We start from the raw sequence: 25,333 nt of genomic DNA on the forward strand, positions 1-25,333 counted from the left end.
CCTAGCTATGGAGAAGTATGTGACCTCCTCTTATAATACAGTGCTCAGGCTTTGTGGCTAATTTCTAGGCAAAAATACTTTAATGGAAAGGAAAGGGTTATGCCAATGCTCACCACAAGCTCCGAAAGCAGCTGACACCAAAAAGTTTGCAGAGGTTACAATCGAGTGAGGAATGGTGTGCAATAGCTGGGTGGGGCTTTATGAAAGGTTGCCAAATATTTGGGGCTTACATTTTAAAGCTGCTACCTGATGCTATAGAGACAATAGAAGGTATCAACATAGTAGGAAGCCTGCACACTCATGTTGGTAACACTTTAAATTTAAATAATGCAGAAAGAGGGACTGAGGAAAAAACTCTCAAACTGGGTTGTACAGATTAGCCTCAAATTGCCATAAACTGCAATATATACAATATTCAGTCTATTATTTCTATCATCAATGGTTGCTGTTGTCCCGCCTGCTCTAAGTGTAATTTTTTCACCCTCTCTGTACATGGCCCCTTTAAGATACTTAAGGAAAAGTTGGGTTGTTTGTAAATATATTACATGTTGGCCGTGCATTGGACTTGATAAAGTCCAATGCCAAGTCTTGGTTATCGTTATGTGCGTTTCTGCCTGGAAGCTTGGTTCCTGGTGTTGCGGAGGTTTGCCATTGAGCGTGGCGCTGGCTGGACCAGGCACATGCGCAGTAGACACTACACGTCAAGGCTCGGGTTCTGGTAGCTCCTGGGCTTATACATCCCTCTCTGAAGTCTCTCTGGATGCAATCTATCATCTGATTTTACAGGGGCCATGATGGAGAAACTGATCTTTTGACCCATGCCTCATTATGTACACGGCCATGTCAGTGCATTGCATTATGTCTATTTTTAACAATGTTCAATAAATGAGACTACACTAGGGCAGATTGCACTCTCTCCTCTTTGTGTTATTTCCAGATCCTCTCTCCATCCAGTGGGTGTCTTGGAGAGCAGCAGTGGCACTATCTTGTGTTATTCCACTGTTAATGACTCTACATCCATAAACAAATGGATTATATGAAGACCACTACATTGATTAGTGTGTTTGTACAGACTTATATACATACAGTATACAAATATTGTTACAGGCTATCATTCTGTCACTGTGGGAAGAGGCAATTATAGTACAGTTTAGTATATAAGGATTCCCTGATCAGATGCGAGGTACTGGTTGGCAAGATTGTGAAAACCCCTAGCTTTCTAACCTACACATGGTGAGGACCTTTATGAATAAATATTGATATGGAGGAAACAAACTTGTTGGGACTAAACACTCCTATCCTTTACAGCCAAGGAAGCTGCCATCTTAGCCTCTGTTTGATCTACAGTTACCATGGTGCTACACAAGTGATCACCTATGACACCTTGCATTTGGTGGCTTCACAGTTCGGTTAAGAGCTAACATAAGCACACCAATAACTGTAACAGTTATTGTTCAAGGTATGCTTTGAATGTAACTGTTTTGGGAAAAAGTTAAATTTGTGGATTTATTTCAACTTTAAGTCCTATTGTGGATCCTGGAGATTGGAGACTTTTTAGAGCTTTGGGTGAGAATACAATAAGTCTTCTCTTGATTATGCAGTTGTGAACAGGTTCTTTTGTTTGGGAGATAAGACTCAGGGTCTTTTCCCAGGAGACTGGGTGATGCAAGGGAGAGGCAGATGTGTACAGACACATGAAGAATGTGTGTCTGTGTTCTGTCCTGGAAGACAGGCAACCTGAACAGGCCATCACCTGAGAGTTGTTGCAGTTCCTGTATAGACAGCCTTTAGCACAAGGTGCAGCTAGCCAGGAGGCTTTTCTTTGCTTTGTATCCTGTGTGATGCTGAACCCCTGTGTGGGAATACCTGTTGTAAAAAAAATGTTTTGTTAAATAAAAATTGGTAAAAAAAAACATAAACCCAGGTTGGCGATTGGACTTTGTGAGTCCTTGAAGCTCTTGGCTCTAAACCCTCAAAATGTAAAGCCTAACCCTAGGATTAGAATTATGAAAACTGACTTTTAGATTTTTACAGCTGTTGGACTTTTTTTTTTTGTTTTAAAAGAAGTAGAGTTGGGATTTAATTCTTATATAATTAGCTTGCTATCTGAAATGAAGATAGAAAAGCTAATTATTATATAGAAAATAAAGAGCAGAATATGGATAAATGACACTATCTACAATTAAGGTATGATGCTATACTTCCAACATTGGTATTTGTGGGACAAAAAGTTTGCACTTATGCAAGGATTTTTAATGCAGTGAGCAGTATGTACAAACTGTATACATATGCTCTCTTATATGTACTCCTGTTTAACCACTTGCCGCCCGCCCGCCGTCATATTACGGCGGAGCGGTGCGACTATTGTTCTGGGCCGCCGTCATATGACGGTGGCCCATTCAGCAGGGCAGGCGCGCGATCGTGTGTCCCGGGACACACCCCGTCACCGGCAGGGGGGAAACAGCCAATGGGCATGGCTGTTTCCCACGTGATCGGCTGTGTTCCATTGACACAGCCGATCACAATAGAGGAGCCCACAAGATGACCACGCATGCGCGATCGGGAGCGCGCAGTGCGATCATGTCGTGGCTCTGTGTTCCCTAGGAACACAGCTAGTCACCGGCGGTAGTAAACAGTCACTGACAGTGACTGTTTACTATGTGATCGGCTGTGAATCCATTCACAGCCGATCACAAAATGTAAACACAGAGCAGGTTCCAGTGTGAGGAGAGCAGAGCTAGAAACAGTGAGTTACTGCTCTGTACACCTGTCACAAAGTAAAATCACAAAAATAAAGGTCCCCACACAGTCCTTAGCCCCCCCCCCAATTGCACCTGTCACCCAACAGTCACCTCATCAGTGCCCAGAAATTGACACCCATAACGTTCACATGTGAGCGTAGCGATCACAGGCAGAATCACAGCGATTCTGCCCACGATCTGGAAACCATTGCAAATTGCGGGGCGCCTGTGTGTTGCCCGTGATTTGCAATAGCACCCCAAACGCTGTGCGATGTTGCCGTGATTTCCGACTGCCGAATCGCGGTAACATCGATGTTAGGCCTCTGTATGTGGCCAGGCTGTGAAAAAGTCTCACACATGTGGTATCGCCATACTCAGGAGGAGTAGTAGAATGTGTTTTGGGGTGTAGTTGCAAGTATACATATGCTGTGTGCATGGGCGTAGGAACCGGGGGGGACGGGGGGGGGCATCCCCCCAGGAAATAATGCGGGGGGGACGGGTATGGTGAAATCCCCCTCAGTTTAGCAGTGGCGTGTCCGAGCACAGTACAATTGAATGTCCCGCGCTCGGACCGCGCAGCCGCAGACGTGGCGGCCAGGGAGCAGCAGTGAGCCCCGACCCGCCTATTCTGTGAAAATAGCGAATGAGAATTCGCTATTGTCACACGGATCCTCCTCCCGGCCAATCAGGGAGCGGGTCCTCCCGCTTCCTGATTGGCCGAAAGGCAAACACCGTGCCATTGGACGAGGAAAAGGCGCCGCGGGAGGACTGAAGACTCGGAGACGCGGGGAGCCAGGGACTGCAGAGAAGCTGCGAGACCGTCCGTGAGGTAAGTGCGGGGGGGGGGGTCGCTGGCACTCTGCAATCATTGGGGGCAATGCTGTGGCTGGCACTCTGCAATCATTGCGGGCAATGCTGTGGCTGGCACTCTGCAATCGTTAGGGGCAATGCTGTGGCTGGCACTCTGCAATCATTGGGGGCAATGCTGTGGCTGGCACTCTGCAATCATTGGGGGCAATGCTGTGGCTGGCACTCTGCAATCATTAGGGGCAATGCTGTGGCTGGCACTCTGCAATCATTAGGGGCAATGCTGTGGCTGGCACTCTGCAATCATTGGGGGCAATGCTGTGGCTGGCACTCTGCAATCATTGGGGGCAATGCTGTGGCTGGCACTCTGCAATCATTAGGGGCACTGCTGTGGCTGGCACTCTGCAATCATTGGGGGCACTGCTGTGGCTGGCACTTTGCAATCATTGGGGGCAATGCTGTGGTTGGCACTCTGTAATCGTTAGGGGCAATGCTGTGGCTGGCACTCTGCAATCGTTAGGGGCAATGCTGTGGCTGGCACTCTGCAATCATTGGGCATTGGGGGCAATGCTGTGGCTGGCACTCTGCAATCATTGGGGGCAATGCTGTGGCTGGCACTCTGCAATCATTGGGGGCAATGCTGTGGCTGGCACTCTGCAATCATTAGGGGCAATGCTGTGGCTGGCACTCTGCAATCATTGGGGGCAATGCTGTGGCTGGCACTCTGCAATCATTGGGGGCAATGCTGTGGCTGGCACTCTGCAATCATTGGGCATTGGGGGCAATGCTGTGGCTGGCACTCTGCAATCATTGGGGGCAATGCTGTGGCTGGCACTCTGCAATAATTAGGGGCAATGCTGTGGCTGGCACTCTGCAATCATTGGGGGCAATGCTGTGGCTGGCACTCTGCAATCATTGGGGGCAATGCTGTGGCTGGCACTCTGCAATCATTGGGAGCAATGCTGTGGCTGGCACTCTGCAATCATTAGGGGCAATGCTGTGGCTGGCACTCTGCAATCATTGGGGCAATGCTGTGGCTGGCACTCTGCAATCATTGGGGGCAATGCTGTGGCTGCCACCCTGCAATCATTAGGGGCAATGCTGTGGCTGGCACTCTGCAATCATTGAGGGCAATGCTGTGGCTGGCACTCTGCAATCATTGGGGGCAATGCTGTGGCTGGCACTCTGCAATCATTGGGGGCAATGCTGTGGCTGGCACTCTGCAATCATTAGGGGCAATGCTGTGGCTGGCACTCTGCAATCATTGGGGGCAATGCTGTGGCTGGCACTCTGCAATCATTAGGGGCAATGCTGTGGCTGGCACTCTGCAATCATTGGGGGCAATGCTGTGGCTGGCACTCTGCAATCATTAGGGGCAATGCTGTGGCTGGCACTCTGCAATCATTGGGGGTCCTGTCCTGTCCTTGGGGGTCCTTTCCTGTTCCTTGGGGGGTCCTGTCCTGTCCTTGGGGGTCCTGTTCCTTGGGGGTCCTGTCCTTAGGGCTCCTGTTCCTTTGGGGGGTCCTGTCTTATCCTGAGGGGTCCTTTCCTGTCTTTGGGGGGTCCTGTCTTGCCCTGGGGGGTCCTGTTCTGTCCTACAAACACAGGCTGGCAGGCGGGTGGAGGGGGCGTGCACAGCGGAGTGGCATCATGCAAGACGTCTCACCAGCATAAGGAGAGTGCGTGGCGTGCACCAAGCACCCAGCCTAGGCGGCCAGGCCTAAAGCGCATGCGGGAGTGGCGTCACATGGACAGTACTGACTGACTACCTAGCAGTCTGTCCACTGTGTGTCGGGGACCGGGACCGGACAGTGAGGAGGTTCCGGCGGCAGCACAAGGCAAGGCACTGGCAGCAAGCATATGCCAGCCCAGCCAGCAAGCCAAGCTGCAGCACCAGCACTAATTTTTATTAATGCCATGGGATTAATTTGGGGGTTCATTTTTATTAATGCCAGGTGGGTTAATTTTTATTAATGCTATGTGGGTTAATTTTTATTAATGCTATGTGGGTTATGTGGGATATAATAAACAAATTCGATGAATTAATTGTATTGCATGCACACACACACACACACACACACACACTCTCTCTCTCGCAGTTTACTGAAAAAGCATATACCTGGCGAGTAAAAATGTTGTCCCCCTCAGATTTGTGTGGGTTCCTACACCCTTGGCTGTGTGAGAGAAATAACCTGTTAATACGTCAATTTGTAAAAAAAAAAAAAAAAAAAAAAATCTTCATTTTGCAAAGAGTTGTGGGAAAAAATTACAACTTCAAATAACTCACAATGCCCCTTATTAAATACCTTGGAATGTCTACTTTCCAAAAAGGGGTAATTTGGGGGGTATTTGTACTTTCCTGACTTTTTAGTGTCTCAAGAAATAAGATAGGCCTTCAGTACATCAGGTGTGATCAAGTGTGATACATTTTCAATGATTAGCACCATAACTTGTGGACTCTATAACTTTCACAAAGACCAAATAATATACACTTATTTGGGTTATTTTTACCAAAGATAAGTAGCAGTATAAATTTTGGCCAAAATTTGTGAAGAAAAATTACTCATTTGCTAAATTTTATGACAGAAACAAAGAAAAATGCGTTTTTTCACAATATTTTCAGTCTTTTTTTATTTATAGCACAAAAAATAAAAAACCCAGTAGTGATTAAATACCATCAAAAGAAAACTCTATTTGTGGGAAAAAAGGACACAATTTTTTATGGGTACAGTGTTGCATGACTGAGTAATTGTCATTCAAAGTGTGAGAGCGCTGAAAGCTGAAAATCAGTCTGGGCAGGAAGGGGGTGAAAGTGCACTGTAGGCAAGTGGTTAAAGACCACAGCAGCTTTATTCAACTTTATACACACCACATTTTGAACACTCTTATTTTAAGATCACTGCATGTTCATTCTACACATAACAACTTAATTCCAAACTGTCCTTCATTTGGAGGGACTTTCCCTGTCTTGAAACAAAATCTCTGTGCCCTTCTTTTTCCCTCAACTATCCCTCTATTTAGTCTAATATACAGTATACACCATTTAACTAATGTTATGCTACAACAAACCTCTCGTCTCACCGCTAATTAATTTTATTTTTGAAAAGTCAGTGGTGGTAGAAAAAAAAAAAAAAAAGCACTTGTGGGTTTAACCAAACATTTGTGGCAAATTACAAACTAAATATTCTTGATCTGCGCAACTGGGGCACATTTTTTGCCCACAAATGTTGTGTTAAGAAATGCCCCTCTTTCCCAAATCAGAATGTTAGGAGGTATGCAACAAAGTCAATATATAAGAGCAAAGCAGTTATAGCTTAAAGCTAAACTCCAACTTTATTTTCATTAGAAGTGAATGGAATGATCAGTTCCAGCATAGATCATAACTCAGTACCATGTTGCCCTGTTGTCTGCAGATCTCCTGATATTCTAGGTTTTAGTTGTGACTTTGTACCATGTGACAGTCTGTATAGTCTGATGTAGACAGAATGCCTTCCATAGTCACTTCCTTCTCCATCTCTAGCCTAGAAAGCACCCCCTGTAGTCTCAGACTGTGAACATGATGTAACTTCCTTCACGGCTCTAATGGTGGGTGAGATTGAATACATCCTAATTAGCATTCAATCCTGCCCAGTCACTCCTACAGGAAGAGTCCAAACCTCCAAAGTCCCGCCTCACAGATCCCAGCATAATTTAAACTCACATAGTACACACCTTTATACCCAGCCTGTTCTGAAAGCTAGTTGTACAGATGCTGGGAGGGATAAGCAGATAGCCCTGGTACGCGCAGCACCACATGAAAGTCACATGACTTCCAGTGCCACTATCATAGACTATCAGTATCACACAGAAAATGCATGCTTTTTCTTGCAGATTGCCCTGCGTTCGGAAATGTGCAGATGTGAACGAATAGTAACCCAAGCACGACGTGCGTTTCGATTGTTTTTTTAAATGCACAGGAAAGCACATGTAGCACCCTCCTAGGTAGGTGCTAGGAAAACGCATTTGGTGGCTCTTTTCTGCTTATCAGGAGAGCCTGGTCTGTTGGTTTAGCCTGTCACTTGTTTCCAGGTGTGATTTATTGGGTCTAAGAGAGTCTCTCCACTGTATCCAATAAGGGAGCTTGTTAGACAGTGGAGGAAACCAACCAGTAGCACACCAGGGTTTATGGCTGTCTCAGTGGGTGGGCATTGTGGCAATGCATCCTGGGATTGGCTATAAATCCGGAGGGAGCATGTGACAGGGCATCTGTTGGTGGGAGCAAAGTCCCAGGGGGAGGTGGATGGCTGTCTCTCCTCCTGCAGGTGTGAGGAAGGTGGTTCAGGCAGTCGGCCTAGTGAACTGGGGGTGGAGCTGAGCTGCAGAGGATCCAGAGTGCTGACAAACGGAGCTGCTGGCAGAATCATCTTAGAAAAAATAGTACAGTGAGTACCAGATCTGCCTAAGGGTCTGCCTAGGAGAGGGGACCACTCCAGAGAAGTCAGGGGATCAATGAGCTAGCTCACACAAGGAGTGTATCAGTAAAGTGGGTGCAGTGTAGTTGACCCTGAAGATTTGGAAAAATAGGGGGTGCCAGGAAGGGCCCTGAAGTTGTTCTGCAGTACAGTCCAGTTTACCTCAGAAAGTTAATTCAGTCCTGCGTCACAGCTTGTGACAAACTGAAGCAGCAGCCTAGCCGTGACTAGCGTTACTCAGCGTTACTCAGCGTTACTCAGCGTTAATCAGCATTTTCAAGCCGTCCCAGCCTATTGTGCATAGTGTATAAAGTTGGAGTATCCCACTCATTCCCTTCTCCTATCCAAGTTTTAAATAACACAAAAACCAATGGTGCCATAGGCAGAACTCTATTAGACAAAATTTAAACCTTTTTTTTTACTAAAACTTTATTACTAAAATAAAGGATTAAGAAAGGACACTTTTAATTCTTGCATTGATATAAATGGCCGCGGCCTTTTATTCAAATAAATTAACATAACATGTGGGACTAAAACATTTTCATAGCTTGGCCAAAGAGCCCAAACTAACCAAATTTTAACACCAAAACATAAATATCCTAGTTCAGCCAAAAAGCTCAAACTACATACAAAAACATCCCACATAAGTAAAGACCGCGACAGTAAACGAGGGTGGGCGGGAGGGACGAATCTTCTTTACTTCTGCTCCAGCTGACTGAAAAATAACGGTTATATTTCTTTCTTTTATAGAGGAACATCAAAACTTTAGGTGGCTTCTTATGCCAATTTGGACCAATCAAAGGTAAGTAAATTATACTGACCAATTAGACTAAATGACTTAATAACCAATTAATGTTGATCTTTAATTGACCAATTGCCTTGTTGCTTTAATAACCAATAAAATTAATTTAAAACTACAACTCACTCTCTCTCTATAATTCTTTTTTATTTTTTTAAATTAACTGTCACGCCACGTCCCCATGTATGAATGGCAGGTACATTGTATGACCTGCCCTTCATTGTTAAGCTATTGGACTGTTTCCTGACTGAGCTAAAACATTTGGGAAATGTTGAACTGTCATGTCGATGCTAATGGTAACCTGGGGGAACCTGTAACCAGCAGCTTTCAAGGGAGTAGTGCTACACACACACCCATTTTCTGTGAAGGTTTTCACTCATTTGGAAATGCGCAGATGCGAACAAATGGTAACGCAAGCACAACACGCATTGCCGCGTGTTTTTAAGAAGCATGGTATGTATTTGTATGCATTTTCTTGTGGGTTGCCATACATTCGGAAACACACACAGATGCAAATGAATGGTAACACAAGCGTGCCATTCATTTTCTTGCGGATTGCCGTGCATTTGGAAATACGCAGATGTGAACGAATGGTAACGCAAACGCAATGTGCGTTCCCGTTTGTTTTCTAAACACATGACAAAGCACATTTTCCTTTGCTGGTTGCTGTGCATTTGGAAATGGGTAAATGAGAAGACAGCCTAAATGATATGACACACATTGTTGTGCTTTTTTGAAATGCATGGCAAAGGGTGCATTGTTTTGCGCTCAGAAACATGCAGATACAAACAAATGGTAATGCATGCAAGCTGTATGTTGCAACACATATTTGAAATGCTCACCAAAGCCGGCATTTTCTTGCAAGTTGCCGTGCATCCGTAAACGCGCAGATTTGAATGAATGGTAACACAAGTGTGATGTATGTTGCCGTACATTTTCAAAATGCACCAAAAAGTGTGCGTTTTTGTTGCCACACATGCGTTGCTATGTGTTTTTGAAACGCACATAGTGGTTTTCTGTGTTGGTTGCATTCAGAAAACATGACATACATTACTGCACATTTTCGAAACACATAGCATACGTTTTTTTATTTCAGGTTGCTGTGCATTTGGAAACAGACAGATGCTGCAAAGCATGCATTTTCTTGCAGGTTGTCATGCGCTCAGAAATGTGCAGATTTAAATGTTACCTATATGGTAATTAAAGTGTGAAGTGCACTGCCACGCATTTTAGAAACGCACTTTTAAGCGTGTGTTTTCTGTGTGGGTTGCCATGCTTTAAGAAACATGCAGATGCAAACCCAGCATAAATAACACCTTAACCATGTTTGGTGGGCATAGCCATAAGTTTTCTATGTGGGTTACAAGCATGAGTGCCCTCTTAGCAAGCGGCAGAGGTCAAAAGGAAGATCAGGGCTGCTCTCTGCAAAACCATTACACAGAGCAAGGAAGTATAACAAACCGTTGCACAAGGCAGGGAGGTATAACAAACCATTGCACAGAGCAGAGAAGTATAACAAACCATTACACAGATCAGGGAAATATAACACACCATTACACAGAGCAGGGAAGTATGACAAATCATTACACAGAGCAGGGAAGTATGACAAACCATTACACAGAGCAGAGAAGTATAACAAACCATTACACATAGCAGGGAAGTATAACAAACCATTACACATAGCAGGGAAGTATGACAAATCATTACACAGAGCAGGGAAGTATGACAAACCATTACACAGAGCAGGGAAGTATAACAAACCATTGCACAGAGCAGGGAAGTATAACAAACCAATACACAGAGCAGGGAAATATAACACACCATTACACAGAGCAGGGAAGTATGACAAATCATTACACAGAGCAGGGAAGTATGACAAATCATTACACAGAGCAGGGAAGTATGACAAATAATTACACAGTGCAGGGAAGTATGACAAATCATTACACAGAGCAGTGAAGTATGACAAACCATTACACAGAGCAGGGAAGTATAACAAACCATTGCACAGAGCAGGGAAGTATAACAAACCAATACACAGAGCAGGGAAATATAACACACCATTGCACAGAGCAGGGAAGTATGACAAACCATTACACAGAGCAGGGATGTATGACAAACCATTACCCAGAGCAGGGAAGTATGACATGTTTATTATTTAAAAAAAATAAAACAAATTGCCTAGAAAATCACTATCATTTTCTGATTAGAGTTCCACTTCCTTTTTGTTCCCTATTCTCTGCAGAGGAATAGAGTGTGGGCAGAGATAACACAATTCCATTTCTCCCCCAAGTACCACGCACATGAAGGCCCAGAACTGCTACAAGGTACTCCCATAGATCATGGGACATGTAGTATCAGGACTGGCAAAGCCAGGAAACAGGAAGTCAGAGAACTTTGAAATTCAGCCAGGAGTGACATCACAGACACAGAAACCTGATGTATACAGCTAAATGAGGTAAGGTATAGATTAAGTGACACTGGGGTTGTGATTCATTGACATGCACAATGCATCTGTTTAGGGGGGAAAAGCTGGAGTTATTCTGTAATGTTAATGTAATGTGTTTGTTTTGACATGCTCATTGATGGTGCTATATCCTCTCTGGTAACCTGTACTGGATTTTTTTTTTTAAATGTAGGAAGCTTCTTATCCCGGTCTTTTTTCTGATTATCCAAAAATGCATCTTAGCTGAGGTTCTTTCTACAACCAAAAAATAAAAAAACACGCGCCATACAAGCAGAAAGTGTTGGGATTTTATAGTCAGCTTAAGCGTTATAATCACTACAATACAATCTTTTTAAATACCAGGCATACCAAAGTGCTTATTTTCCTTTCCCTTTAACAGCCTGTTGTATTGCTCTCCACAAGAATTATGAAGTGTAAATGTATAATTATGAGTACACTGTAAAATTACCCCTCTTAGTAAAAATACATAAACACATGTTGTGGGGTTGTTTTACTAGCTAAAAGTACTGGGCTCCAGGGGAAATTTTTCCAGTGATACTTAAGTAAATACCTCCGCTATTACTGTTTTCTAAGCCCTGCGGGCAAACAAAACTTCACAAAGCATTTGTGTTTTGGTAAGAAGCTTTCTGAAATCAGAGGAATAAGGCAGAAGCTTTGTCTTAAGTATACCTTGAATGAACTAGGTCAACAGAAAATGAAGCTTGTGGTTTTCGAAAAATACATGTGAAAATGGAAATAACTTATATGTATAGCCAAAACTTGATCTAATTCCCTGTCAGTTATTTTTTTTTTTTTCTGTGCCCATTAGGATGATTTCCTTTTACGACCTGTCCTGAAGATGCAGCAGGTAGCGAAATCTCTACAAAGTGAGAAGAGTTCCCTGCTGAGACAGTTGTCACTGAAGCAGATGTTCTCATTGGGAGATTTCCCTAACACTTCTTTTTTCAGGGACCACTGTAAAATTGTGTATTTCTCTCCACTATTTTGTCTCTTGTCGGTTAAACAAATGGGGAGCATAGATAGCAGTAAAAACTTGACCAGGATTCTAATTCTTCCCAACTTTATCAAAAAGTAAAAACAGTTTTGGCTGTACTTTATATATATATATTTATTTCATGCTAAGTAAAGTATTTCTTCTGTATGACAGTTCAGAAATTTCAACATTACACCTACAGTATACTGTGTATACTGAAGTCCATGTGCAGCTCATCCAACCTCTTCTGGGCTATCAGAGAACAATAATACTACACTGAGAGCTGCAATTTTTAATTGTACACACATACCCATCAGATTCAGCAAACGTCAGTATGCCTCTAATGAAGTACATGGAGGAAAAATATCATAGTTGGCATTTATAACTGTTTTACTTTGTTTTTTAAAAAAAAAAATCAGTGTTACACTATGTTGGTTTAATTTTGTTTTAAACACTATGACTGTGTTTCAAGTTCCTGTCCAGTATACTGGATAAGAGATGGAAAACCCCAGGAGATATTATACAGGATATAAATCCTGTATAATATTAATACTATGGACCTGTAATCTTGTTTGGCTGGGTTGCTGCGGAGTTTAGGGTAACCAAAGAGCTAAGAAAAGGATGAACAGCATGGGGAAGTTGCTGTTGCCTGGCAATAACTTGGAGAACTGATGATCAGAAGGCTGTTAGACAAGCATTTAAAGACCTTCAAAAATGCAGCTCTGACATTTACAGCAAGTGTTGAATCTGATGGGTATATGTGTGTAATCTAAAGTGCGGTTGTTGGTGTACTATTATTGATAGGGGCTGTATTTTAGAGATGTGCAAGATGGAAAAAATTGTTTTGTTTCAGACTCTTTCATTGAAAAAGGGGGGATTTTTGGGACTTTGAATGAGGCGTGTAGTAAAATGACCATTGACTATACAAAAAAAGTTGAAATATACGATATATGTGTGTGCATACCCATCCAAACAGAAAACATGAATTGATACACATGTAATTTGATTTATTTGTATGCACAGGTTGTGACATCATAGAGACAGTAGATATCATACAATGAATCCCAATGATCAGAGCATATAAAAAAGTATACAAATACATGTCCAAATGGAGTATAAAAACAACATGAAACAATGTGTAACAACATAGTACATAATCCATAGAAATTGCATCATAATTGCTCTACGCGTTTCGTGTGTGTAACACTTCCTCAGGAGCTGGTGCAAATGATTAACTATAAAAAAGCAAATATCATGAAGTCACAATGCATATAGCAGTATACATGCCCATGGAAGAAAAAGTATTCATTGTATAGGATTGCTTACAATAAATTGAAGCTATTACCTCAAGGGACTCGCCAAGGAAGGTCCCCCGTATCTTTCATTGGGGTAATCATTTTTTTTTGTTTTTTTGGATATGTTAGAATGATTGTTTTCGAAATTAATTTCTTAAATTCAAATTTGTTTCATATATTCGGATTTGTTTCGTATATTCATTATTTTCTTCTTTATTTTTACTTATCCTTCATTCATTTTTTCCCATTACAATAAAAAAAAGGATAACAACAAATATAAACATATTCCAACAATCATAAACAAAAATCCCTATTACTCTTTCCTTTCCTCTCCCACCTGCCCTCCCTCCCCTTCCCATATTTTGCCATTTTTTATCTTCCTTTCTTTTATCTATCTTCCTTCCTCCCCTGTCCCATCTAGTTCACTCCAAATCTCTGCATATTTCCTCATTCTCTTAAATTCTGCCCATTTTTCCCAAAGCTTGGGAAATCTTTTTGTATCCAAATCCGGCTTTAAACTTCTCCACAACAGTATCTCGGACCTGCCTGGTGTGTTCCTTGTTCTTCATGATGCTCTCTGCGCTTTAAACGGACCTCTGAGACTATCACAGTGCAGGTGCATTTATACGGAGACTTGATTACACACAGGTGGATTCTATTTATCATCATTAGTCATTTAGGTCAACATTGGATGATTCAGAGATCCTCACTGAACTTCTGGAGAGAGTTTGCTGTACTGAAAGTAAAGGGGCTGAATCATTTTGCACGCCCAATTTTTCAGTTTTTTATTTGTTAAAAAAGTTTGAAATATCCAATAAATTTTGTTCCACTTCATGATTGTGTCCCACTTGTTGTTGATTCTTCACAAAAAATTACAGTTTTATATCTTTATGTTTGAAGCCTGAAATGTGGCAAAAGGTCGAAAAGTTCAAGGGGGCAAAATACTTTCGCAAGGCACTGTATATGCACTAATATTGTTTTATATTATGTAAGTGCAATTATATTGGGATTGCTTTTAATTAATAAAAGGTCAAACTGTATTGCACAAGTGGACTCTTTTTCTCCTTACATATACATCTGAGAGAGGAAGAGGTGACACGCAGGAGCAGTCTGGGGAGGATTCCTTGATTTTGCTACATTGATTTATTATGCGCATTCGGTTCTAACCATGAAGATGGTGGGCATTAGTATGACGTGAGTTGCCTAGCTAAAGGGTGTGGATTCACAATGGTGGTGGATTTTGCAGTGACCCATTACTCAGCACGGGACTCTAACACCAAGGATCACTTAATTCCCTGATTACTCTGGACTTTTTGGCACTAATTAATTGATTTATTGCAGTGCACATTTTTGGACTCTTGTTCATTTATACATAGTATATATTTATGACACTGATTTATTTATATTTTAATATGTTTGTTTTGGGTTGACGCGCAGCTAGAATATAATTTCACTTTAATTAATGGTTACATTATTGTAAATAAAACCTCACGCCTCTTACCTTCAATAGAAGTAAGCAATGTCAAGGTCAAGTACCTGCTCAACCATCATCTAGAAAAAAGATGAAGGACAGGTCATAAAATGTACCTGTCATTCATTTGTGGGGACGTAGCATGACAGTTGGTATAAAAAAAAAAAAAAAAAAAGATTTAATTACATGTTATTAAAGACAGTCTATTGGTTGATAAGACAGAATATAGGATTGGTCATTTAACTCTATTATTGATTGGACAATGACAATGTAATATTACTGGTTACTTTTTTATTACCTGTTGTTGGTTGGTCCAAAAGTGACAGAATTTTCACCTTGAGCCGTTTGGACTCCCCTATATAAAGAGGAAATCTAACGGTTAAAATTCATTCAGCAGCGGGAGCAACAGACAATAGCTTCAGGACTTTTTGTTGTTGTTACTGACCTGCTATGGAATCCCTTCTCCAGCAGATCTTGAACCGGGCCGGGGAAGCTGATGGTGTCGAATGGATGCGGCGTTGCCTGTCCTTTTCTTCGATCCCGGAGCCGGTGGAGCCTTGCCGATCTTCTTCGGCTGTTACTGATGACGTTTCTCCTGTGTCTGTGGCGCTCCCTGCTGACGCGGGTCATGTTGGCCGAGGTCGTCCAGTCAGAAAGGCTGCCCGTGACCCCAGTGATGCAATTCCTGCCTGTCGGGACCGTGACCCCAGTGACGCATTTCCGGATCGTCAGGTCTTTGACCCCGATGACGCAGTTCCGGATCGTCATTTCCGGGCGACGGTCGCAAAGAGGCAAGATGGACGACCGGGTCCTTTTGGAGATGATGTCGCCGCTTCCTGCAGGAATTCCGGGAAAAAGGGAAGGCCCGTTCGAGGTACATGTAGTACCAATTCTCAGTCGGCCCCCTTTGCTAATATCACTCCTTCTTTCCAGGTTGTCGGTCCGCAAGTGTCAGCGGCTCGGCCTACCGTCCCGGTTCCTGTCGTTCCAGTTTCCTCGTCTGACTGCTCTGCTTCAGGGATCCTGCCTGGGTGTTCTACTGGTACTGTGGTCGTTAATGACGCAGTACCTGAAGGTCAGTCTCATATGCTCAGGAATTTCTTTGCCATGTTGACTGAATTTTGTTCTCAAATGTCTTCTCCTGTTGCTGTGGGTTCTACTATGCCTGTTGACAAGGTTATTGTTTCTAATGTGCCTGTCCAGGGGCCATCTGTTGCGGACCCTCTGACCGAAGTTTGGTCTGAGGCGTTGCTTCCTACAGATCGCCCTGCTTTGCATGATGTATCTACCCCCTCTGTTCCTGTTTCTTCTCCTTTGGTACCTACTGTTTGCATGAAGGAGAGTATGCCTTGTGAAATTTCACCTTTAGGATTTCATTTACCTTCTTCGGTTAAAGAACGGATTTGGAGGGGGGAATTTGTTGATCTTTTGACTTTATTACCTCATTACAGAACTGCAGGTAAGGATGGTGAGAAGCAGTGTGAGGATAGACTTAGGAATATTCCAAAGTCTTTTAATAATTGGCTGCAGGGTTATTGTATTTTTGCGAGTGTTTTAGGTGAAAGGCGTCCTGAATTATGTTCAGGTCTTTTTCAACATCTCGACATTGTCCTGGAGGCTTACAAACATTTTCAAGGATTTGGTTGGTACAGTTATGATGAATCCTTTAGACAGAAGCTTTCTATTCATCATTCCTTAAAGTGGGGAGTAAAGGATGTGGGGTTGTGGATTAATTTGTTATTGCCACAAAGATCATCTGCCCCTTCAAGATCATCTGCCCTTTCTTCCAACTTTGGGCAATTAAGAAAGGGAGTGTGCTTTGCTTTTAATGAAGGCATGTGTTCCCGTTCTAATTGCAGATTTAGACACGAGTGTTCACATTGTGCAAATAATCACCCTATTTCTCGTTGTTTTAAAAAGAATAATCCGCCTTCTGTCCCTTCAGCTAAGGATCAGCTTTTTCAAAAGAGCGGCAACTCCGGTGAGCTGGGAAAAAATGCTTCCCTGGCTCATGGAGTACCCAGACAGTGACAAAGCTTTGATTTTGTATGAGGGTTTTAGATTTGGTTTTTATTTGCCCCCATATTCTGGTTCTGGATGTTTTGTCGTTGACAATTTACCTTCTGTACGTGAATTCCCAGAGTTGGTTCGTGAAAAACTTTTTAAAGAAATTGATGCTGGTAGGATGGCTGGCCCTTTTTCTTCTCCCCCTTTTCCAGATTTCCGCATTTCCCCATTGGGGCTTATCCCAAAGAAGGAGGTCTGCGAGTTTCGCCTTATCCATCACTTGTCCTACCCTGACGGGCTGTCTCTTAATGATGACATTGACCCTTCTCTTTGTTCTGTATCCTATTCCACATTTGAAGATGCATTGAAGAAGATTAGGGGTGTTGGGGCCTCTGCTTTGTTAGCCAAGTCTGATGTGAAGTCTGCGTTTAGACTCTTGCCTATAAACCCTTCTGCGTTCAACTCCTTAGGAATTTTTTTTTGTGATCAGTTTTTCTACGACAAATGTTTGCCTATGGGGTGTTCGCTGTCCTGCTCTTATTTTGAGCTCTTTTCTTGTTTTATTGAATGGGTAGTATCCAGTAGGGCGTCTTCTGGTAATGTTTTACATTACCTTGATGATTTCTTGTTCATTGGGGGTGCTGATTCTCTGGATTGTCTGAGAATCTTTACTGAATTCAAAATTATTTGTTATGAGTTTGGGATCCCCTTGGCTAATGAGAAGACTGTATTCCCTACCACCAGGCTTGAATTTTTGGGTATTGAAATAGACACTGTATTGATGGAATTTCGCCTCCCAGCTGCAAAGATCTCAAAGATAAAATTTTTGTTGCAATTCATTTTGTGTAAGAAAAAAGTCCAGTTGAGGACTATTCAGTCTCTTCTGGGACTTTTAAATTTTGCCTGTCGTGTGCTGCCTATGGGCAGGGTTTTTTGTAAACGTTTGTATAGAGCCATTTCTGGTTTTTCATCCCCTTTTCATTTTGTGAGAATTTCTTCTGCTATATCTGAGGATTTGCGGATGTGGTTAAGGTTTTTGGATGACTTTAATGGATCTTCTGTTTGGCAGGATGATTTTTGTTCTGCTTCTGCTCTTAATTTATTCACAGATGCCTCTGCAGCACACGGTTTTGGGGCTTATTGGGATGGCAATTAGTCTGCTGCTTCTTGGCATCCTGATTGGATTAGTAGGGGTTTGACTTCTAGTATAGTGCTTTTGGAGTTGTTTCCTGTGCTTGTTGCATTGGAATTGTGGGGACAGCAATTTAGGAATAAGAGGATTATTTTACATTCTGACAACCAAGGAGTTGTATTTGCTGTCAACTGTTTGTCCTCTCGTTCCTTACCTGTCATTTCTCTATTACGTTTCTTAGTTTTGCAGTGTCTTCGATTGAATGTTTGGTTAAAAGCGAAGTATATCCCAGGTTTTTCGAATGATATAGCTGATTCTTTATCCCGCCTGCAGTTCCACAGGTTTCGGATGTTGGCGCCCCAGGCTGCTCCAATTGGCCTGTCTTGCCCCAGCCACTTGTGGACCCTTGTTTGACTGACGTTGCATCGGCTATTCGGAATTCATTGGCTCCTTCTACTTGGTCGTCTTATCTGTCCTCGTGGGGGTTATGGTCCTCTTTCTGGTTATCGAGAGGGAGGGCTGTACTTCCTGTGGATGAGGGGTCTGTTATGTTGTTTTTGAATGACTTATGTAGTAAAAATTTTTCTTTTGCTTATGTAAATAAAACTTTGGCTGGAATTTCATTTTTTGCACGTTTGAGTGGTTATCCATCATGTGCTAGTTATTTTTCTGTGAAAGTTGTTTTGCGTGGTTATCGTAAGGCTCATGTTGTTTCTGATAAGAGGTTTGCCATATCATTGTCCATTTTGAAAAGTCTTTGTGGTGCTACATCTTCAGTTTGTTTTTCAAATTTTGAATCTTTATTGTTTCAGACTTCTTTTTGTGTCTGTTATTTTGGAGCCTTTAGAGTATCCGAGTTATTTGCTTCGTCTTCTACAGCATGTAATGGTTTGCTGTTTCAAGATGTATCTTTGGTTGACGGGTCCTTGAGGATTTGCTTGAGGCAATGTAAAACTGACCAATCTGGACAAGGTTTTTTGATTTCCTTGAATAAACAGGTTGATACTACCATTTGTGTTGTGTTGCTGGTGGAACAGTATTTGAAAGTTAGGCCTCTGTTTTTTGGTCAATTTTTCATTCACCAAAATGGTCTTCCTGTTACTGTCTTTCAATTTAGTGCTATTCTTAAAAAATGTTTGGCTAACTTGCATTTGGACCATTTGCCAATCACGTCTCATTCGTTTAGAATTGGGGCTGCCACTTCTGCTTCTGTTGCAGGTTTTTCCAGTGGCTCTATTCAAAATATTGGCAGGTGGAGATCAAATGCTTTCAGATCTTATGTTAGACCTAACCTTTCATTTTGAAATTGCAGGTAGTGCTAAAATTGTATGGATTATCGGGCATTCCTATATTTTTTGGGCCCACAGAAGAGCTGTTTTAAGGACTTATGGCAGTAATCTAGGATTTCCTTCTACATCAGTGAAAATATATTGGTGTGGTGTTCGTGGTCTTCTATGGACTGATATGCGTTCTATGTTTTCTGCTCTTTGCATGAAGTGGCCCGTTCCTGATATTATTATTCTACATGCAGGTGGTAATGATTTGGGGAATCGCAAGAATATTGATATTATTTTGCAAGTCAGGTCTGATTTCGTGTATTTTAATTCTATTTTTCCTTCCTGTAGGTTGGTGTTTTCAGAGATGGTTTCGCGTTTGCTTTGGTTCTCTGAGGGTAAATTGTTTTTGGAGAGAAATCGCAAACGTGTAAATCGATCCGTGGCTAAATTTATGCCCTCTGTAGGTGGACTGTCTTATAGACACTCTGACCTGGAGGGGGTATTAGGCGGTTTTTATAGAAGTGATATGGTTCATTTTTCAGATGTGGCGAATGATATTTTTAATGTAGGCCTACAATCTTGCATTGAGTTGGCCTTAGGCCTTGTGGTGGTGCCATCCCCTTAATGGGTTTGGCGTGTGGGATGTTTAATTTTATTTTGTGGTATAGGCTGTGCTTTTTGGCTAGCCTACAGTATATATATGTATTATTTGTTTATTTTTCAGTGGTGGTTAGTTTGGGCTTTAGGGCCAAGCTATACCTTTGTTTAAATCCCACATAGTATTTTAAAAATATTTAATAAAGGCCGTGGCCGTTTGTACCAATGCAAGTCTGTAGTGTCATAATTTTATATATTTAAAGCTAATGTATGGGTTATTTTAATTATTCATTCCTTATTGAAAGAGTTCTGCTTACGGCACCAAAAAGATGAAGGACAGGTCATAAAATGTACCTGTCATTCATTTGTGGGGACGTAGCATGAAAGTTGGTATAAAAAAAAAAAAAAAAAAAGATTTAATTACATGTTATTAAAGACAGTCTATTGGTTGATAAGACAGAATATAGGATTGGTCATTTAACTCTATTATTGATTGGACAATGACAATGTAATATTACTGGTTACTTTTTTATTACCTGTTGTTGGTTGGTCCAAAAGTGACAGAATTTTCACCTTGAGCCGTTTGGACTCCCCTATATAAAGAGGAAATCTAACGGTTAAAATTCATTCAGCAGCGGGAGCAACAGACAATAGCTTCAGGACTTTTTGTCCCTCCCGCCCTCCCTGTTTTTCTGTTTTTGTCACGGCTTAGTGGTTGTGGGATGTTTCATTTTATTTTGTGGTATAGGCTGTGCTTTTTGGCTAGCCTACAGTATATATATGTATTATTTGTTTATTTTTCAGTGGTGGTTAGTTTGGGCTTTAGGGCCAAGCTATACCTTTGTTTAAATCCCACATAGTATTTTAAAAATATTTAATAAAGGCCGTGGCCGTTTGTACCAATGCAAGTCTGTAGTGTCATAATTTTATATATTTAAAGCTAATGTATGGGTTATTTTAATTATTCATTCCTTATTGAAAGAGTTCTGCTTACGGCACCATAAATGGGTCACTAAAGGGCCATACACACTATAAGATATTCTGAAGACTTTTTCCCTCAGATTTACCTTTTCTATGTAGTGCAAGGGCCTGCCAGATTGCATACAAATTGAAAGTGTTTAGGTTTGACCTCATATTATCTGGTTTTGGTAAATCTAAAGGAAAAAGTCTTCAGAAAATCTTATAGTGTGTATGGCCCATAAGTCTCAGAGGATCCTTGTGCCTCTGTACAGTCTACATAAATTATACAGTATTTCTTTCCCTGGCTGCTCTTAGTGAGTGGTTCATGTTATTTGCTGGTGTGCACCTACATCACCAGAATGAGACATAAAATGGTCATAAGTAACTGTTTTACATTCTACAGCCAGGCTGGGCATAAAAATAAGAGCTCATCTGAAGACTTCATCAGCAATTATAGTGAGGAAAAAAGCTCTTGCACTAATATTTTTTTTAAATATTGGCAACGTGAAGTGCCATTTCTGGATGGATTAGATATGTTATTAATTTGCCTGCTCAGATTCCAGTTTTAAGTATATTTTGCTTATACGCTACTTGTATGCTGGACTATGCTACTTTTTGGATGGATTTATATTTTCAAAATACTGCTGACAGTGCTGTCTGTCAAAGGAAAAAGTGCATTTTTTCTTCTGCATGAATGTATCAACTTGACAGTTTTTTAATAAGGATAAATTAGCATAATTCTGTGTATATACCCCCTAACAATTTTCTAAACTTACTGCTGCAGGACTCTTGCAAAATGAATCATCTAATTAAACATTGCTTCTTGTACATTCTCTTCTTCTAGGGGATGCTACTGCAGTCATTTGTGTGTATCAGGAAATTTTTCGAATAACATTAGAGGACTAGTTTCCTACAAGATTAGATTTTTTCACCAACTCATTTCTATACAACTGTTTTATACGAGAACTCCAGTCGAGGTAAATATTACCAACCATGAAACGTTCATAATGACAGTTTCTGTACACTTGCTGTTTATTGTAAATCTTGATAATCTGCAGGTGGGGACGCTATGACTGCAATGAGTGCAGCATGATGCAGGTAGGCACGTGTAAGTGTGGCCCAGGCTCAGTGCCCACAAGGAGGAGAGAACTCAGTGGCGGGTGGATGCAGCAATATATATTTATGTGATAATGATGAGGGAGAACAGCAAACTCTGCAGATATGTCCACACTGAACAGGAACACTTACAATTAACCAGGCAAAGAGTAACAGTGCCCAATGTTGACGTCTGACAGCATCCGACTAATGAAGCTGGAAGGAAGACCGGGGCAATGGGGGCAATGGGGCCCCTTAATAAGGAAGACTACTGCTCGAGACACAGTGACGGTCCCTACTTTGTCCCCCCTCCTCTTTTATTATACTCTTTTTCCACATCTTCTTATTCCAAGGTTGTTGTTATTAAAGCTGAAGTTTAGGTATGTGTATTTTGCATAGTTACGAAGGTCCAGCTTGGAAAGTTTTGCAAAAGCGAAGTGTTCCTTGAATGCTGCCATGCTAAGTGAAAAACCTTCTGTGTTCCATATGAGGCAGGGCAGCTGCTTGACTTGGAACCTAGAAAAATGTCTATAGAGATTACGAATTAAAACTGCTATACTCTGGTGGAACATATTTTAACATAGATTGATATATTTGATATGCAAGTTTATTTGCAGTGCAACAGAGTGTACTTTGCAGTCCTGCAGAGTGAGTTTTTACATCAGGCAAGATGCACAAGTGCTAGTATATAGCCCATGTAAAAGTGAGAGTAAGGCTACTTTGTTTTTATGTGATCTTGGAAATACAAATGTAAATACATTATTAGAGCATTTTATTACATTGCATCCCTGATGAAGTTATTGAAGTTTATGTACTTGACATTACTAGAGTGGAAATATTTTATTGAATCAGGTTTAAGTAAAAAATGTTAGCATATGAAAACACGCTGAAAAAGTATATGCAAGCTCATTTCACCCTTGGGTGAATTGGGAAAAAATTCTTGCCCCTCTTCTAAACATTTTAAAGCAAAGCTACGCTGCATCTGAGCCCCGCAAACTAAATACGTTATTTTATTCACTTTTAAACACTTTACCACCGGAGGATTTTGCTGTCTTACGTCTGGGCCACTTTTTGCGATTCGGCACTGTGCGACTTTAACTGACAATTGTGCGGTCATGCAATGCCGTACCCAAACAAAATGTACGTCCTTTTTTTCCCACAAACAGAGCTTTCTTTTGGTGGTATTTGATCACCTGTGCGATTTTTACTTTTTGCGCTATAAACAAAAAAAGAGCGACAATTTTGAAAAAATAACAATATTTTTCACATTTTTTTTATAGGAAATTCCCCCCCCCCCCCAAAAAATGTAAAAATCAATTTTTTTTATCATTTTAGGCCAATTTGTTTTCTGCTACATATTTTTGGTAAAAAAAATCGCAATAAGCGTATTTTGATTGGTTTGCGCAAAAGTTATTGCGTTTACTAACTAAGGGAAAGATTTCTGTTGTTTTTGGTATTTTTTTTTTTTAATGAGTAATGGCGGCGATCTGCAATTTTTTTTGCGGGACTGCGACATTGCGACGGACAGATCGGACCCTTGACTGACATTTTTGACACTTTTCGGGGTACCAGTGACATTACTACAGTAATCAGTGCTATAAATATGCACTGTTACTGTAAAAATGACACTGGCAGGGAAGGGGTTGATTTTTATTGGTGATCAATGGGTTAATGTATGCCTGGTGCTTACTGACGTGTGTGGGGGGAGGGGACTATGTGACACAAGGACAGATCGCAGGTTCAGCTATGCTGAACCCTGCAATCTGACCCTGCCTGTCACTTAGGAGATCCGCCCGCTTGTGTTTACACAAGCAGGCGGATCTCCACACTCGATCACCGATGATCGGGGGAAGAGCAGCGCCGCCGAGAGAGGGGAATGTCTGGCGGCGTAGGTCTACGTCGCCAGACGTTATCGAGTCACTTTGCCGCAGTAGAGCTCTAGTGAGCAGCGGCAAAGTGGTTAACATTCAGAGCAAAGTACCCATTCACCCATGTCTCCAAGCTTTATTTTGAAATCGCTTTGAAAACACCCTCTTGTATTTTTGACTGTTACCATTTTGAGTAAGGGCAGATGAGTCATGTAGCATATACTCCCTGGATTCCTTCTGCCCATAGATAAGTCATGCAGGCAGAAGGTGTGTTTTGTTATGAAAACCCCTCCTTGCCTCCTGAAGACTCCTGAAACATGTGACACCATTGGTCTGGGCCTAGAAACTGGGAAGTAACTGAAGAAATGTAAAATAAAAAGCTTTAAACTAGTAAATATGATAACTTTTTCTATCCATTTACTAATGCTTACAGTATGAAGATTAAAAATAGTCAGCATTGATTGAGAGGGTGAAATCCTGCTTGAAAGACCTTTTTTTTTAAATATCTAGTTCAGTTTTGGGCACCAGTTCACAAACAGATTCTGAAGGACTAAAAAGAGTACAAAGAAGGACATGTCAATAAGATGTATGAAGTAGCACAATAGTAAGGAAAGGTTAGCTGAAGTGAATTTATTTATTCTTGACAAGATATTATTTGATCATTCTACCATTTAGGATCTAACACCTACAGTATATACCCATTATGGGCAAGAACAATATATACACTTTCATAATGGGTTTGTTGATTCTGGTAATACTTTTGTTATTACTTATAATACCTATGTAAGGATCTGCTGCTCTCTACTGTTTGTATTTGTAAACAGTTTTTGCTTATTAATTAGCACAGAGTTAGTTGGTTACAAATATGTATCTCCTATCCCTGCAAGCTGGGTCCGAAACCCCAATTGGAGGACTATGATGTTATATAAAAGAGAGTTTCAAGAAAGAAGACAAAGAACTTTGACACATGACCTCACACAAACAGGAGCTGCTGTATTTCACCCAGGCCAGAAGCAGAGACTATTAGGCAAGCATTCCTATGTTCTAATAGTTTGACTGCCGCTACTCATAGCTTCTTAAGTGTGTATCTGGATCCTTGTGACAGAGTTATCTCTGTCCTATTGTTATTATCTTGCATGCAGAGTTCCAGATAGCTAGGTATGTGCTGTATGTGTGTAGTGGCCAGTATATTAGTAGGTGAACCTGAGTTTATTTGCAGATCCTGTTATTTTAATTAAACATGTCCCTTTTGGTCTTGGATTCTACAACTAGTTTTAGCTCAGGGCTCAATAACCAGCATAGGCTAGAGCCAGATTAGGTAAGTGATGGCCACTTCTGGTAGTTAGAGGTCCAGTTGCATGACAGAATAAAAACTACTAAGGACTAAGATGCA

This window comes from Pelophylax lessonae, assembly GCF_965119305.1.
Source record: "Pelophylax lessonae genome assembly, chromosome: 3".
NCBI lineage: Eukaryota > Metazoa > Chordata > Amphibia > Anura > Ranidae > Pelophylax > Pelophylax lessonae.